We start from the raw sequence: 16,443 nt of genomic DNA, 5'->3' as shown, positions 1-16,443 counted from the left end.
TGTAGGTACAGTTTAGTCCCAGTGCAGTGCTGGGTAGGTCACAATAGGTAGTTGCATGTAGGTACAGTTCAGGCACAGTGCAATGCTGGATGGGTAACATTAGGTAGTTGCATGAAGGTACAGTTCAGTCTCAGTGCAGTGCTGGGTAGGTCACATTAGGTAGTTGCATGTAGGTAAAGTTCAGGCACAGTGCAGTGCTGGGTAGGTCACATTAGGTAGTTGCATGTAGGTACAGTTCAGTCCCAGTGCAGTGCTGGGTAGGTCACATTAGGTAGTTGCATGTAGGTACAGTTCAGGCACAGAGCAAGGCTGGATGGGTAACATTAGGTAGTTGCATGTAGGTACAGTTCAGTCTCAGTGCAGTGCTGGGTAGGTCACATTAGGTAGTTGCATGTAGGTAAAGTTCAGTCTCAGTGCAGTGCTGGGTAGGTCACATTAGGTAATTGCATGTAGGTAAGGTTCAGGCACAGTGCAGTGCTGGGTAGGTCACATTAGGTAGTTGCATGTAGGTACAGTTCAGTCTCAGTGCAGTGCTGGGTAGGTCACATTAGGTAGTTGCATGTAGGTAATGTTCAGTCTCAGTGCAGTGCTGGGTAGGTCACATTAGGTAGTTGCATGTAGGTAAGGTTCAGGCACAGTGCAGTGCTGGGTAGGTCACATTAGGTAGTTGCATGTAGGTACAGTTCAGTCCCAGTGCAGTGCTGGGTAGGTCACATTAGGTAGTTGCATGTAGGTACAGTTCAGGCACAGAGCAAGGCTGGATGGGGAACATTAGGTAGTTGCATGTAGGTACAGTTCAGTCCCAGTGCAGTGCTGGGTAGGTCACATTAGGTAGTTGCATGTAGGTACAGTTCAGGAACAGGGCAAGGCTGGATGAGTCACATTACGTAGTTGCATTTAGGTACAGTTCAGTCCCAGTGCAGTGCTGGGTAGGTCACATTAGGTAGTTCCATGTAGGTACAGTTCAGGAACAGGGCAAGGCTGGATGAGTCACATTAGGTAGTTGCATTTAGGTACAGTTCAGTCCCAGTGCAGTGCTGGGTAGGTCACATTAGGTAGTTGCATGTAGGTACAGTTCAGTCCCAGTGCATCGCTGGGTAGGTCACATTAGGTAGTTGCATGTAGGTACAGTTCGGTCCCAGTGCAGTGCTGGGTAGGTCAAATTAGGCAGTTGGATGTAGGTACAGTTCAGGCACAGTGCAATGCTGGATGGGTCACATTAGGGAGTTGCATGTAGGTACAGTTCAGTCCCAGTGCAGTGCTGGGTAGGTCACATTAGGTAGTTGCATTTAGGTACAGTTCAGGCACAGAGCAAGGCAGGATGGGTCATACTAGGTAGTTGCTTGTAGGTACAGTTCAATCCCAGTGCAGCAGTGCTGGGTAGGTCACATTAGGTAGTTGCATGTAGGTACAGTTCAGTCCCAGTGCAGTGCTGGGTAGATCACATTAGGTAGTTGCATGTAGGTACAGTTCAGTCCCAGTGCAGTGCTGGGTAGGTCACATTAGGTAGTTGCATGTAGGTACAGTTTAGTCCCAGTGCAGTGCTGGGTAGGTCACAATAGGTAGTTGCATGTAGGTACAGTTCAGGCACAGTGCAATGCTGGATGGGTCACATTAGGGAGTTGCATGTAGGTACAGTTCAGTCTCAGTGCAGTGCTGGGTAGGTCACATTAGGTAGTTGCATGTAGGTAAAGTTCATGCACAGTGCAGTGCTGGGTAGGTCACATTAGGTAGTTGCATGTAGGTACAGTTCAGTCCCAGTGCCGTACTGGGTTGGTCACATTAGGTAGTTGCATGTAGGTACAGTTCAGGCACAGAGCAAGGCTGGATGGGTAACATTAGGTAGTTGCATGTAGGTACAGTTCAGTCTGAGTGCAGTGCTGGGTAGGTCACATTAGGTAGTTGCATGTAGGTAAAGTTCAGTGTCAGTGCAGTGCTGGGTAGGTCACATTAGGTAGTTGCATGTAGGTAAGGTTCAGGCACAGTGCAGTGCTGGGTAGGTCACATTAGGTAGTTGCATGTAGGTACAGTTCAGTCCCAGTGCAGTGCTGGGTAGGTCACATTAGGTAGTTGCATGTAGGTACAGTTCAGGCACAGAGCAAGGATGGATGGGTAACATTAGGTAGGTGCATGTAGGTACAGTTCAGTCCCAGTGCAGTGCTGGGTAGGTCACATTAGGTAGTTGCATGTAGGTGCAGTTCAGGAACAGGGCAATGCTGGATGAGTCACATTAGGTCGTTGCATTTAGGTACAGTTCAGTCCAAGTGCAGTGCTGGGTAGGTCACATTAGGTAGTTGCATGTAGGTACAGTTCAGTCCCAGTGCATCGCTGGGTAGGTCACATTAGGTAGTTGCATGTAGGTACAGTTCAGTCCCAGTGCAGTGCTGGGTAGGTCAAATTAGGCAGTTGGATGTAGGTACAGTTCAGGCACAGTGCAATGCTGGATGGGTCACATTAGGGAGTTGCATGTAGGTACAGTTCAGTCCCAGTGCAGTGCTGGGTAGGTCACATTAGGTAGTTGCATGTAGTTACAGTTCAGGCACAGAGCAAGGCAGGATGGGTCACATTAGGTAGTTGCATGTAGGTACAGTTCAATCCCAGTGCAGCAGTGCTGGGTAGGTCACATTAGGTAGTTGCATGTAGGTACAGTTCTGTCCCAGTGCAGTGCTGGGTAGATCACACTAGGTAGTTGCATGTAGATACAGTTCAGTCCCAGTGCAGTGGTGCAAGGTCACATTAGGTAGTTGCATGTAGGTACAGTTTAGTCCCAGTGCAGTGCTGGGTAGGTCACAATAGGTAGTTGCATGTAGGTACAGTTCAGGCACAGTGCAATGCTGGATGGGTAATATTAGGTAGTTGCATGTAGGTACAGTTCAGTCTCAGTGCAGTGCTGGATAGGTCACATTAGGTAGTTGCATGTAGGTAAGGTTCAGGCACAGTGCAGTGCTGGGTAGGTCACATTAGGTAGTTGCATGTAGGTACAGTTCAGTTCCAGTGCAGTGCTGGGTAGGTCACATTAGGTAGTTGCATGTAGGTACAGTTCAGGCACAGAGCAAGGCTGGATGGGTAACATTAGGTAGTTGCATGTAGGTACAGTTCAGTCTCAGTGCAGTGCTGTGTAGGTCACATTAGGTAGTTGCATGTAGGTACAGTTCAGTCTCAGTGCAGTGCTGGGTAGGTCACATTAGATAGTTGCATGTAGGTAAGGTTCAGGCACAGTGCAGTGCTGGGTAGGTCACATTAGGTAGTTGCATGTAGGTACAGTTCAGTCCCAGTGCAGTGCTGGGTAGGTCACATTAGGTAGTTGCATGTAGGTACAGTTCAGGCACAGAGCAAGGCTGGATGGGTAACATTAGGTAGTTGCATGTAGGTACAGTTCAGTCCCAGTGCAGTGCTGGGTAGGTCACATTAGGTAGTTGCATGTAGGTACAGTTCAGTCCCAGTGCATCGCTGGGTAGGTCACATTAGGTAGTTTCATGTAGGTACCGTTCAGTCCCAGTGCAGTGCTGGGTAGGTCAAATTAGGCAGTTGGATGTAGGTACAGTTCATGCACAGTGCAATGCTGAATGGGTCACATTAGGGAGTTGCATGTAGGTACAGTTCAGTCCCAGTGCCCTGCTGGGTAGGTCACATTAGGTAGTTGCATGTAGGTACAGTTCAGGCACAGGGCAAGGCTGGATGAGTCACATTAGGTAGTTGCATTTAGGTACAGTTCAGTCCCAGTGCAGTGCTGGGTAGGTCACATTAGGTAGTTTCATGTAGGTACAGTTCAGTCCCAGTGCAGTGCTGGGTAGGTCAAATTAGGCAGTTGGATGTAGGTACAGTTCAGGCACAGTGCAATGCTGGATGGGTCACATTAGGGAGTTGCATGTAGGTACAGTTCAGTCCCAGTGCATCGCTGGGTAGGTCACATTAGGTAGTTTCATGTAGGTACAGTTCAGTCCCAGTGCAGTGCTGGGTAGGTCAAATTAGGCAGTTGGATGTAGGTACAGTTCAGTCCCAGTGCAGTGCTGGGTAGGTCACATTAGGTAGTTGCATGTAGGTACAGTTCAGGCACAGAGCAAGGCAGGATGGGTCACATTAGGTAGTTGCATGTAGGTACAGTTCAATCCCAGTGCAGCAGTGCTGGGTTGGTCACATTAGGCAGTTGCATGTAGGTACAGTTCAGTCCCAGTGCAGTGCTGGGTAGATCACATTAGGTAGTTGTATGTAGGTACAGTTCAGTCCCATTGCAGTGCTGGGTAGGTCACATTAGGTAGTTGCATGTAGGTACAGTTTAGTCCCAATGCAGTGCTGGGTAGGTCACAATAGGTAGTTGCATGTAGGTACAGTTCAGGCACAGTGCAATGCTGGATGGGTAACATTAGGTAGTTGCATGTAGGTACAGTTCAGTCTCAGTGCAGTGCTGGGTAGGTCACATTAGGTAGTTGCATGTAGGTAAAGTTTAGGTACAGTGCAGTGCTGGGTTGGTCACATTAGGCAGTTGCATGTAGGTACAGTTCAGTCCCAGTGCAGTGCTGGGTAGATCACATTAGGTAGTTGTATGTAGGTACAGTTCAGTCCCATTGCAGTGCTGGGTAGGTCACATTAGGTAGTTGCATGTAGGTACAGTTTAGTCCCAATGCAGTGCTGGGTAGGTCACAATAGGTAGTTGCATGTAGGTACAGTTCAGGCACAGTGCAATGCTGGATGGGTAACATTAGGTAGTTGCATGTAGGTACAGTTCAGTCTCAGTGCAGTGCTGGGTAGGTCACATTAGGTAGTTGCATGTAGGTAAAGTTTAGGTACAGTGCAGTGCTGGGTAGGTCACATTAGGTAGTTGCATGTAGGTACAGTTCAGTCCCAGTGCAGTGCTGGGTAGGTCACATTAGGTAGTTGCATGTAGGTACAGTTCAGGCACAGAGCAAGGCTGGATGGGTAACATTAGGTAGTTGCATGTAGGTACAGTTCAGTCTCAGTGCAGTGCTGGGTAGGTCACATTAGGTAGTTGCATGTAGGTAAAGTTCAGGCACAGTACAGTGCTGGGTAGGTCACATTACTTAGTTGCATATAGAAGCAGTTCAGGCACAGCGCAAGGCTGGATGGGTCGCATTAGGTAGATACATATAGATGCCGTTCAGTCACAGACTAAACTGGGAGGATCAAATTAGGTAGTTACATGTAGGGAGGGTTCAGTCTCAACGCAGGACTGGGAGCGATAATTACATATAGGTACAGTTCAATAATGACACTCGAATATACCGGCTGGGAGAGCCTCGCCGCTAGATACAAGGGGCTACATCAGGCAACAATTAAGACAAGTCGGCAAGTATATGCAGACTGGGAGAGCCTCTCATATTGCAAGGGGCTGCGCAAGGGAGCAGGAAGTCATGTTGGTCCGGTACGTGGGTTAGCAGGGCTTCTCCTCCAATGAGAGGGGGTTACCTAAGGTGCAAAAGTAAGGTCATTGTATCAGTAGAATAGGGGATGAGTGGATGCACAGTTGTCACAACCCCTCCCCCCTTTATCTAAGAGGCAGCAGGGCAAATCCCAGACATCAATGATAATCTGCAGAGCATCTTTTCAAAGACAGTGAAAAGATTGCAGTTTTAAGTCCACAAAGTAACATTTACCTTGTATAGTTCAGAGTAAAACAAGTATTATTATACAAATACAATGTATGTAACTGTGTAATTTATTAAAGCCTTTGTAATTAAATATTTCTATGCAAATGTCACCTACTAATAAACAAGAGTTGAGCAGAGAATTCAACCATTGAGGTATCCTTCTCCAACAAGGAGAAATATTGAATCATTATTTGCTCATGGGATAGTATAATCAGACATTGGGCCAGATGAATGGAGCGCAGCAAGTGAACTCAATTTCATTTGGTTGCTTTCAGAATTTCTCAGATCACCATATTCACCAAGTGACCTGAGCATTTGTGTTGAGCCCCCTTGCATACATTAGCATGCTCCCGACACCAATGTATGACAGGTTCCAGGCAAACGTGATTGCTGCATGTGCATTTCACCAAGACGGGCCATTAAAGGCCCCATCTCTGCGAAATGCCCAGAGGAAAAAAAAGCATTATATTCCTGTTTGGGGGATGGAAATGGTATGTTATGTTAAGTTATGTATACTGCACACTGCTGCCATTTCCATGGTCTCCCGGGGCTCTCGTGGATCTGTAAGGTAAAGTGGGGTGGGTTGATGCATGGAGAACCAGGAGTAACTAGAGTCTGTCCATGTGTGCTTTCTGGGTGTGTTTTGTTTTGTACACTGCATGCTTATTGTTTCCAGATGAGCAGGGTCCAGTGTTTGTGTTGTTGAGTGTTGGAGACTATTGGGGTTTGTGAGTTGGTTTGAGAGTGATGTGCAGTTTTGGGTGTTTAGCAGTGTGGTTCCTTAGCCATCTGGGCGTGGGTGGTAAGTGTGTTGTGACAGCGGGTGGTAGAGAAGAGGAAGTGGTTAGTAGACTGTTGGGTGGTATCTAGATATTGTGCAGCTATGCTATTGTTTTCCCTTTGCAAGCCATTCACCTTTGCATTGGCTTGAGGTTAGAATTAATTGGTGGGACAGGACTACAGGGAAGGAAATACATTAATATGGTAGAAAGTATTGTGTGGGGGACTGTTAGCTGTCACTGGGGTGGGTAATTATCTAGACAGAATATTTGATTTCTAGGGTCCTCCTGATCCGTTATGCAAACTTGTGTGCGTGTTTCTTGAAACATTGGTCCGAGAATTGAGGAGTGTTCGGTTGTAGGGGTCCTTGCAGTTCTGTCCCTTGACGATAGAGTTCCAATGCCTTTGTGGATGTGGTTTGGGCATTTTATGGGGCTGAAAGAGCCTGCCCATGGTTTGGACATTGTATGAGGTGGAAATGGCCTGTCCATAAGGGAGATCATTGTATAGTTGTTGTTGATCTTTTTTTATCTCTGCGAGTTGAATAACCATGTTTTAAGCCATTTCCAGAAGATTAGCTGGTCTTCTGCCGTCCTCATTTCCTTCGGGATCGAATTCCATGGTTTGGCTAAAACAGTTACTCTGTGTTTCGTTTTCTCATAGTGTTTTGTTTCTTTTTGGAGGTCAGTGCTAGAACATAAGGTTTTTCTGGGTTGGTATTGGGTGATTTTTTCATAGAGGCTTCCATGTCATGTGGTGAAGGGAGCCATCGAACTTCAAAAAGAAATAGTTTCTTTTTGAAGTCACTCTGCCTTTATGAAGAAATAATTTCTGTTGGGGAATTATTTCTTCATTAAGGCAGAGTGACTTAAAAAATAAACTATTTCTTTTTTACCCCCCAGGACACGTAGCAGTGGAGGGGGGGGGCTACAGCATGGGGGCAGCAGGAGCTCTGGCTATGCAAGTGATTGGGTGAATATTGCGCTGGTTATTGGAGATGTGGTTTCTGGGAGGGTGTTGTTAGTGGTCCTTCTGGATGCCACTATTTCTTGCTGGTTTGAGCGTATTTTTAGTCCAAGGTGGTCTGGAATACTCTCACATAACATTTGCAAGGGTACAGTGTTGTTACTGCATGGGGTTGGGTTTTATATATCCTTGATAATTCTGTACATTTCCATTTGGGGTTTTGTTTCCAATTGGATTCGTGCAGCGTAATGTGCATGCGTAGCTTTGAAGACTGCTAATCTGTATAGATACATTTGTATTTGGTAGTTATTTTTGTCAGGTTGTTTGTAGTTTTTCTTCACGTCATTTCTATTTTACGGGTTTTTTTCTTGAGTTCTCACAGTTCCTCTCTGAACCATCTAACCAGTACATTTTTTCAGTGTGGATTTGAATTTTTTTAAGGGTGCCAAATGGTCCACTCCATCAGTGATCCAGCTGCAAAGGTTCTTTTCAACAGTGTCTGGTGTAGTTTCATGTAGTTGAGAGGATTCGGGTTTGGTGGTTACTACTAGTTGGGTTAGTGTCTTTTCCAGTTTCCTTTTGTTTGTCATCGATTGCTTAATGTTTGTGGGTATTGTACGAGTTGGTGTTCTAACAGTGAAAGGGATCATATGATGGTCCCTCCAGATGATTGGTACCAGTGGGGCAGTAGTGGAGAGTCCATCCCTGAAGAATGTTGCGTCAAAGATGTGTCCCTCTCTGTGGGTGGGTCCATTCACCATTTGTTTGAGATGGAGAATTTCCAGCAGTGCGCTGATGGAGTTAGTTTTGGTTTCATTTTCTCTTTCAAACCAAATGTAGAAATCTCCCAGAAGGATTATGTTGTCATGATATATGGCTATGCTGGCTATGGCATCAGTGCATTTTGGAGACGAAGTTAGGGTTGTAGGTGGGCATTCTCTAGATAAGAAGGAAGAGTATGGCGAGAGTATGTTGGATTTTTCTCTGAGCTTGAGGTTGACTAACAGTTTGAAGGTAAATATATGGAGCTGATTTGGTTTTTGTTTACTATTGCAATTCCTCCGATCTGCCTTCTCTGTCTGTTTGCATTAGTTTATAGCTGCCAGGTATGGCTGCATGAGCGATTACTTTATAGTTGTCTGATAGCAATTTTTCTGTGAGGAAGAGGGCGTCAATGCCGCCTTCACTAACGAGGTCGTACATTTCTGTTTGGTGATTTGCCATAGATCGTACGTTAAGCAGGCTGCAGTGTAGCATGTGTGCTTTGGATGACTCTTTGTTGGATGCTTTTCCTGGATGTCAGTGTTGGTGAGATGTGTGGGTTATCTACTAGTTTGCTGGGGTTGGTTGTTTCTTTGTTTGTTTGTCTAGATCCTCTGTACCTTTGTTGAGGATTTCCAGGGCTGTCCCATTTAAAACAAACAATCATGACAGAGTGTGAAATGACCCTGTCATGACTTGCGCCTCCCCACTGCTCCTTCTTCCAAAGGCAGAGGGGGATGGCCCTTATTCCAGGGCATTTAAATACCCTGAAATTCCCTGTTATTTGCCTAAATGTGCAAAGGGGGAAAAGGGCTTCTGAATGAGTGCATCTAGTTTGCACTCATTCAGATGACCCGTGTGAATTGTGCTTCTCCTTTTTTTGGCTCAAGTGAGGAGATGCGCTAGCACATCTCACATGCGTCAAAAAGGTTTTGACAATCTGACCCATTGAATTTTTCTAATGATCCACCCTTGGCCTTGCACCACCTATAAGCCACAACTATTGCATTAGAGTACAGCTAGAGATAAATGGCATATGAGAAGGGACACAAAGGTTGTAGGTTCTGTTTGGTTATTTGCCCACCCATTGACTGTCCATAGCCATGCTAATCTCTATGGCCATCTTTGAGCTTACTTTAATCAAGCCTTACCATCTGCACTCAAAGTGCCTGCCAATGTGTTTTCAAAGCAGTCTTCTGAGAGTTAATTACTTAATTGGAGCTTTAAACGGGCAACGAATGCAATAAAAATGTCTTAACCAAGTCTGGCTTGAGCCACTCAATTTGTAGGCCCTATTGATGTCCTTCATTGAAGTCCTATGAAAAACAGGCACTGGCAAAGCCACCAATTTTGGCTTCTGTATAAGTATTTGGCACGTGTCAAGCACGGCTATTAGATGCCCAGATATTCTCACAATGTTGCACCTCCTGTCATCAATGGCCAGTTAATACCACTACAGCAGGGTCGGGCAAGTGCCTTTCGAATGCCTACACAAATGCCCAAACTGTTGGCATTTGCCAATGCTTATTTTCCATTTTGGCTGAAAGTTGGCAAAGCAGAACATTTTTAAAAAGTGTGAGAATAACACTTGAATGCATTTCATTTTGTTTAATTAGGTACATTGAAATGACATGCATTCTGAGATGTGGTCAACATTAAGAAACTCCTTTAATTACCAAGTATGAAGCAGGCACAGCACATGCCCAAGCACGCTTTGACAATAAACATGCGAGAATTGTAAAGGCAGCACTGCCCATCACAGAGTATACACCCTACTGCCCACCCACACCACACAGCCCTGATTATAAACCCAACGCAGACCTGTGCATACACACCACCCCACTGCAGTATGCCCACACCACCCAACCTTGCAGATATACATCACCACACTGCACACACACAGAGCATTCCAACACAACACTTCACACTGCCCCCAGCATAGCAATGCACATACTTCACTCTACTGTGCATACAGTACCCAAGCACTGTACTGTACACTCCAGCTGCCCCAGCACCACACACATACAGCCCCTACAGAATATGCAGAAGTGCAGTGCTATCCAAGCATAATGAAGTTTGGGCTTACAGCGCTGGTGTTCATAATGCTATCTTGCTCTACTGTGAAAACTACAAATAATTTAATGTGGCATCACTGTGATAGTTGTTCATATTTGAATCTGCCATTGCATATGATAAGTTAGCATATTGGTATCTAGCCTTTTTGTGCTAAGTAAATATAATGTAACCTTGCATTAACATCATAATTGAGCAAAACTGAATATTGCACTGCTATGCTAAATGGGCATAATGTAGCCAGTGGCCTCTTTGCTAAATGGACATAATGGAATCTGGCACTGCCTTCTAACTGGGCAATCGTGGGCACTGGCTATACTATGCTAATTTTGCGTAGCCTCGATAATCGATTGAGTACCTAGGCATTGGATGGTAATGGCGACTGAACCTGATGTATTGATGCCAATACCTGGTAGGGGTGTCACGGTATTAGTTTCATGACGGTACGATAACATTCTTGCCAAATGACAGTATATCATGGTTATCGCGGTATAGCAGGTGGCGTTAACTAATCTTAACAAATATTTTCTAAAATGTCATAAATTGTTAGATTTATCATCACAAACAAAACCAGGCACCCAGGGCCAGAACTGGGCTTTTCAACATACTTTCCACTGAAATTCCACCCCTTGCTTCCACCAAACACAAACACACGTGTGGAGAGGAAGAGGGTGGGGGGAAGCCCTGTTGCGACTGGCAAAGCAAACTGACTAGCTTTTCTTAAGTGGTAATTTAGGCTTTTAGCTCCCCCACTGGCTACTGGTGAAGATGAACATGTTGCCATCTTGATAACCTGCATGCCACAGATCAATGGAGGCTGATGGTAGTATACGCTTGTGCGCATACACATACACACGCACACACACACACACTTTCTCATTATGTTACAGCCTTTAGTTTACTTATGGCCAAAAGGTGTTCAGTAATCACGGACATGTTACCCTTTGGTATGGCAGCAGGGAATACCCACAGAGATGAGTGAATTTCACAGTGTGACTTATTATATGTAAATTCAATGATAGAACCAGGGAAATCCTCCATTGTCATATGTTTAGCAAACATCCATTATAAATATATAAACCCCAAAGCCGCCAACCCAAAGTAAACCCTTTTCCTTCTTGGCACTGTATGTATTCTTCCTATTGCTAACATACTGATTTTTTGTCAGGCACGTGCGGTTTATGGAATGGCATTAAAAACTGCTCCAACTAAAACTACTTTGCAGACTGCACATCCAACAGTGTAAGGCCAAGACTGTGCAGCACTTGCTTACTGCAGCCTTTCCAAATCAGATTGAAAAGCACACTTAACGATATAAACGGTATACCGGTATAAACAATGTGACAGTTATTATTGTTCAATTAAGTGTTTCACAGTATCTTTAACGGTATACCGTTATACCATACCGTTATACCGTTACATCCCTAATACCTAGTGATGGTATGAGTACCTTGCATTCTGATCAGGAAACATTGCAATTGTAAGTACTTGGACTTTTGATTGCATTACTTTGTACAGGGTAGAAATATATGTTGCATGGTGTGAGTACCCGAGCACATCATGCCCATACCTGATAAACGGGGGTACTTTATGGACATATGATGGAATAGCTGGTAATTAGCATGGGTGCCTGGAGATTAACACCAATGCATGTAAAATGCTTATACGTCAGGACAACACTATTTGCTTTGCCAGTGCTTGCTTTAAGTGGAGTCTAAAATGTTGCAGCAGGCATGCTAATAGCCAAATGAGTCATTTCATCTATCAACCTTTTTTATGGACATTATTTATACCGCTCTCTCCCTCTTAAATGCTCCTCCTCCCTGATCATCTTTTTTCCACCCCTCTCAGCAACTATCCACCTGTCCACTACTCCCTACTTTCACCCTCCCCCACTTCCCCTTCTGAACTCTTCCATTCCACTCTTTCACTAACCAGGGAGAAGCACAGAAATTATAGTTAAATACCCGGAAATCAAATATTCCCTCCTCTCTGCACAATTCACCATCTTATCAAGCATCCACAAGTGTTCTTCAGTCCCAAAACGGGTAGATATGTTTCTAAGGAATCTTCCCAGACAAACAGCTTTCTTTGCACAGGTGAAGCCTAACTGTTCCAGTTTCTTTCTCTGAGGCTGAGAGAAGCGTTAGTTTTTTTGCGAGGACTGAAAACCTGACTGTGTTCAAGTACATCTCATAAAATACTGAATTATATTGTTCTGCAATACATAAAGATATCATGCAACTGGTAGAAATACAAGCAATAGCAACATCATCTGCTTGGGAATCTAAAGGATGCACAAAAAAAAAGAAATATCCAAGCCCTCTTAGAACAGTTACACTGAGAGCTTCAGAAAGATGCGTAGTACTTTGCTTAGTTAAAATCCCTGCTGTAAAATGGCACATGCTGGAAAATTAGGTTTAATAGTCCACAAATTATTTCTAACACTGTTTTGCTGAAAATGTGTTTATAATGAGTTTTTGTGCTGTTGGTGAGAAATCTGCAACTTATTGGAAGTGTGACTGTGTTTTTAAACCTGTCATTATTTCTTTTTCTTTTTTTAAGAAAAAAGAACACAAATATTTAAATTTCTTTAAGGACTGGCACTTGACACTTTGACGGTTTGGATTGGGTTATGTTGTGCCTTTAGCAAAGTCCCAAAGGTGTCCCCTGTATCCCCCAGATTTTGTGTGTCTCCTACGCCCCTGGGCATCCGTACTGCAAATAAAGGCGGTTCTGGTGTTGCTACTCTTTTTTAGCTGCAAATGCAATGTGGAGTCACTGCAACCACTCCACTTCCCACTGCTCCTCCTCTTCTCCATGGCCTACACCTGAGGGTGCCTTTTATGCCTCACAGTCTCCCTCAGGTGTGGGTCATTAACCCTGTTAATTTGAAGCTTGAAATCTAAGGCCTCTGCACAGGGCCGGTCTTACAACAGATTGCACCACAGGCGGGAAGCATCGTTGGCGCCCACCTCCCCCGACCTGTGATCTCAAGCATGTGTCATGAGCTGAGCAGCAGGAGTGGGGACTATGAGTTAACAAAATTGTCAATGCTGGCATCTGCCAAATTTAATGAACCTCAGAAAATAGCAATAAGAGGGTCAAACCCGAACAGGCCTGGTTATGTCTGCTTTTGCTCTACATTTTTAGTAACAATGACCAGTTTGCTGCTGTAACTCAGGTCAGAGAATGTGGCTGAATGTGGCTGTGGTTAGAGAATCGACAATTTCAGATCTACACTAATGTCATTCGTATGACCTCAAAAATTTAGCCACTCTTAAGAGTTGATGAACTGGTCTTGACCAGTGTTACTCAAACCTCCAAGAACAAGCCCCAGCAACAAACCCACCGATAGCTGTACAAGCCCGTCTATCTCAGCATAAAAATACATGCATGTATTGCATCAAATATTTCACGGGAAGTTAAATATATTTAGGAGAGACACACGTAAACAATATCACTACTCCATGTGAGTGGTAAAGTCTACTTTAAACATATGCAGAGAGTTAACATGCATGTACAATTCAACATAGCTCCCAATGTTAATGTTGGAGAGGTGGCATTCTAAAATGATGACATTACAATGTGGACTTTACAGTGAAACACACTGCAGTGCATTACCGCAGCAGAGAAATGGCAGTTCGAGTATTGGGGTTTGTTTCGCTCATGCTCGTGAACTCTCAAAATTCTTAAATGTTTACTTCGTGATCACTCATTTTAGCTCCCGACAGCACCATGAAACTGTAAGATCACAATGAAAAACGATGTCTACCATCCCAACATAAAAACAAAAACAATCAAATTCTTATAGGGTGCAAGGCAACCTTTTCTTGGGACTTGTTAAGTTTACTTTTTGCAAATTACTAGTCGTGCGCTGCTTGAATAACAGCGGTCCTTGCACATTGTGCAGTGTGTAGACAAATTTCATTTCAAGGGACTTGGAGTACTGCGGGTATCAGGGGAAGCATCTCCAGTGTACCCCAAGCGTAGTGCGCTTTTAACTCCACCCCCAAACCCAGCCTTGCAGCCCTGCGCTTTTTCACATTCTCCATTATGGTAAAGAACATTGTCCCAAGCTTGGGAGAGAAATGGACTATACAGAAGGTGCTGCCTCCCCAGTGTGCGTTTAGCTGCTGGTATATCAAATGCAGAAATGGGGGGCATCAAGAGCCCCACGCTGTGAAACATCTTTTGCGCACCGGTTGGTCACACGACAGAAAGTGTGAGCAGGTGATTCCCCAACACTTAGAGACCTGGCTTTGATTAATGTGGCGTTAGCTAGTCATGGCCATTTCCCAGCCTTTGTGTTAAAGGAGATCAGAAGCTGTACCGTGCAGGGTATTTTAAAGGCCATGAATTGATGCTACAGCATGTCGCCTCCAATGGAACAAAGAAAGTGACGCATGCATCCTGCAAGTCTGGGTCTTTGCATTATACGGAAGACGGGCATTCCGTCCATGAAGACGGTTTCTACTGTAGTTGCTGAGTCACTTTCCCAAGCCAGCTGCTGTGCAGATTTCGCTCAGCTTTTGGTCCAGCGCCTGCATCCATCCTTCACACCATCATTCACAAGGCACGTTCGTGTAGGTGTTTATCTCGTTAGACTAGCGTGATTGCTATTCCAAACAAAAGAAGCACGACAAAGAAGAGTATAAGACAAGTCTGAGCGAACAATGAAATGTATGAAACTCTTGCACTAAAATAAAGTCAGCAGTGCATGCCCAGGCAAGAGGGAACGACTAACAATATGTTCAGGAGCGGGAACTAGGGGGGCATAGTAACCCCCCAAACCGGCCCAAGCGTGGTACCGTCCCCCAGGGCCTTGCTCTCAAAGTGATTTTGGCCCGGCCAACGGACTGACCAATCCAACCCCGCTCGAACGTGCAACTGTCTGATCTGTTGACAGTGACACTCTGCCAAGGTCTTCCGAGAACCGGCCTTTTGATCTCCTGAGGAGAGTCCACAACCAGTGCTCGCTTCCTTTTTCATGACTACTTGAACCTTGACAAAAGTGTCCAGCTTTGTGGCCTCCAGAAGCTGTTCTTGGATGGCCCAGTCATCTCTGCAATACCATTTTAAAATAAATAAAATGCCTATGCAACAATAGGCCTTACCTGCGAGGACGGGAGCAGGAGGAAAGAAGTGTGTTTGCCTCGGCAGGATGGAGTTACTGCCGGGTTTCCTGAAACAAGTCCAATCAGCGAGGGCAGGATGCAGCAACTGTTTGTATTTGCTGATTCTGCTGCTGCTTGGCAGTGTGTGCTTGTGATGGGAACAACTTCAGGATTTAGTGACCCACACGCTCCTCTTTTCTGTACTGGCCGGGGCCGACAACACCAGCCAGCCCCAATCGATCCACACTTCAGTGTCAGTGCACGCCCATAGTCTGGAGGAAGGCTCACCGCACGTGCGCCCATGGGCCTGGCTGGCACCTGCAGCACTGGCCCCACCCTGGGCCGGGGTAACGTAATAAAGCAACAAATGTTGCAAATTTATTTCACAATTGCCCTGCCCTGCCTGTGGGCCGAGGCCAGGCCCGTTTCTTGGCCCGGAGGAGGCGCGCAATGCCCGTGGCGCAATAGCCCCGGGGGACACAGTTGCCCCGGTCCCTGGAGCCTCTGGAGGGGATGTAATTCCCCAGTTTGTGGGACGGCGCATTGACGTGGGGAAAGTTCTGCAGGTCAGGTGCTGGCGCTGCCCCTTCCGACTGTAATGTCACATAGTACAACAGTACTATGTGACATTACAGAAGTTAGAGGCTCCCTCTGACTACTTCGTGCCACTTGTGGTGGGGGGCATAAGCACACCAATAAAAACACTTTAGGTCCCCCTGCAGCTAAGACCAGCCCCTTCCATAACAATGCCGGCAGGAAACTGCTAATGGTGGCCCATTAGTCACTAAATGGTTTCATGCTGGCATTGAGATGGGAGGGGGGGTGCTGTGGGGAGTGGGCGTGCCTTGCAGGGATGCACCGTGGGCCCGAACACAGTAAAAACGGAGACCCGTTTGGGCCCATAGTGCATCCCTGCAAGCCCAGAAAAAAGGCCAAAATAATAGTTTAAAGCAGCGCTATTTCTTTCATGCCACTTCTTTTCCAAACTATATATCAAATACACTTTAAACCACTTCCATGGCACTAGAGATGAGTTACTTCACTATGGGGATAATAGTTTTGACCAGTGTTGCTGAGTAAATATTCTTTAAGCTACGAACCGGTTTATTTATTTATACAATGTTTGTTGGGTACATGGA

This window comes from Ambystoma mexicanum, chromosome 1p (genome assembly GCF_040938575.1).
Source record: "Ambystoma mexicanum isolate Mex_15411 chromosome 1p, UKY_AmexF1_1, whole genome shotgun sequence".
Lineage (NCBI taxonomy): Eukaryota > Metazoa > Chordata > Amphibia > Caudata > Ambystomatidae > Ambystoma > Ambystoma mexicanum.
This window is presented reverse-complemented; position numbering follows the sequence as displayed.